We start from the raw sequence: 2,501 nt of genomic DNA on the forward strand, positions 1-2,501 counted from the left end.
AGGCTCCCCCCAAAGCCAGCACGTGCAGTAGGATCAAAAACCCATTGCCATTGTTCTTGAGTTCTCAGTAGTCCTCATTGTCCCCTTAGACCCAAATTTTGAAGTCAAGATACCTTTAAAGTATGTATGTTGTTTTAGCTTAGCAGCTTGTACAATGAAATGTTTTTCTGTACTTAGTTCATTCACAGTAAAAAAAATTAAAAAGACAATAATATATATAATCCAGACTCTCTATGTATTTTCCATTTCTATGTGGCTTATTTTTTCACTCCTTTAATCTATGAGTGCCTGTGTTCAGTCTCTTTAAAGACTTTGCTTTATTTTTTTTAACCCTATTTCTTTTTATAACTGTCTATACTCTTTTTCTTCTCTCTCCCAAGCTTATGTACATTTATCCAACACTGTGACCATTTAGAGGTCTTTTTATCTGAATCTGTCTTTATTGTGGATCTGTAATTATTTTATAAGTAGAAGCATTTTTTTCTTAAATTTTAAGCAGACATGGCTAGGGCCAACTCCACGGTCCTGCCTCTAGGCTCTGCCCAGTCTAACATGATGGAGGCATGTTCACTGCCTCTGAGAGCCATGCATGTTGGCCCAGATCCAGGATTGCAGCAGGTCTATGTCACAATTAAGCAACTAGTAGCACACTCCTCACAAACCCCATTTAAGAGCTCCTAAAAGGGTCAGAGTTCATGCTGCCAGCATGAACCAGGAAGCCTCTGTTTTTATGTCGAGTCAGTAAGCCTTCTGTTAAAGGAGCTGCAATACCCCTGCTCACCACCAGTAAACAGAACCTATCTGAAAAAAAATGTGGCTACTAACAAGCTCCAATTGACTCCCATTTCTGTGAGTCTAGAAACCTTTTTTTCTTAAGCTTTTTCAGGTCTTATGTGGATCTATGCCCCAGATGATGGGTGCCATTCTGTTGGCCAAGGCTGCTTGTTTGTTTCCTGGCTGCCCAAACCCAAAATAATCACTCAGAAACTATATTAATTGCAATACTGTTTGGCCAATAGCTTAAGCATATTTCTAGCTAGCTCTTACATCCTAAATTAACTCACTTCTATTAATCTGTGCATCACCACAAGGTCATGACCATTTAGAGGTCTATAATCAGCAAGGTTCCAGCACCTGTCTCATCCAGTGGCTACATGGAGTCTCTCTGACTCCACCAATTCTCTCCTCCTCTATCTGCTTGGAAATCCTGCCTTGCCCTGTTCTGCACTGCAATAGGCCCAAAGCAGCTTCTTTATTAACCAGTGGTATTCAGCATACAGAGGGGAATTCCACATCAGTTATCTGGACAAACACAGAGAAATCTCAAAATTAGATGACATCTTACATGTAATGTACCTAACATATCTGCAGAATATTGTTCCTGCTTTAGCCAAAATTCTATTGCTGTGAAGAAACACCATGACCATGGCAGCTCTTATACAGGAAAACATTTAGTTGCAGCTGGCTTAGTTGCGGCTGGTTTACACTTATTACATTATTTAATCATGGCAGGAAACATGGTGGCTTAGAGGCAGACACAGTATTGTAGAGGTAGTTAAGAATTCTACATTCAGATCCACAGGCAGAAGTAAGAGAAACAAACACTGTGCCTGGCTTGAGCATGTGAAACCTCAAAGCTCAACCCCAGTGACCCACTTTCTTCAAAGGCCATAACTACCCCTAACAAGGCAACAGTTCTTAATCCTTTCAAATAATGTCACTATCTATGAGCATAGAAGGGGATATTTTCATTCAAACCACTGAATTCCACTCCCTGGCCCCCTTAGGCTTGTATTTATACCATAATGCAAAACTATTTAGTCCAACATCAAAAGTCCCCAAAGTCTCAACACTGTTTAAAAGTTCAAAGTCTCTTCTGAGACTCATGGTAATCCCTTAATATAATCCCCATTTAAAATCAAGTAAAAAAAAAAAGGCAGATCACATACTTCAACATACAATGGCACAGAATATACCATTTTAAAAACCAGAAAAGGTAATGGAGTTAGGAAATGCTGGATCAAAGCAAGACCAAAAGCCAGGTAGGAAAATTCCAAACTCTGCACCTCCATGTCTGATGTCAAAGAACTCTTCAGATCTCCAGCTCCTTTCCCTATTGTTGACTGCAGCACATCTACCTCTCCTGGCTTTGTTCCACACCTGGTTAGCAGCTCTGCTTGGCAGGTGTCCCACAACTCTGGCATATTCCACATCTTGGATTCTCTAAGGCAACCCAGGTTTCACCTTCACAGCTTTGTGGAAAGGTCCCTCTACCCAACACCAAAGAATATAAATGCTACCTGGCAGAACATGGAAACTTTTCTTTTTCTTTTTTGTTTTTTTTTTAAATTTATCTATTTATTAAGGATTTCTGCCTCCTCCCCACCACCGCCTCCCATTTCCCTCCCCCTCCCCTGATCAAGTCCCCCTCCCTCATCAGCTTGAAGAGCAATCAGGGTTCCCTGACCTGTGGGAAGTCCAAGGACCTCCCACCTCCATCC

This window comes from Microtus ochrogaster, chromosome 1, assembly GCF_000317375.1.
Source record: "Microtus ochrogaster isolate Prairie Vole_2 chromosome 1, MicOch1.0, whole genome shotgun sequence".
In the NCBI taxonomy this organism is placed as follows: Eukaryota; Metazoa; Chordata; class Mammalia; order Rodentia; family Cricetidae; genus Microtus; species Microtus ochrogaster.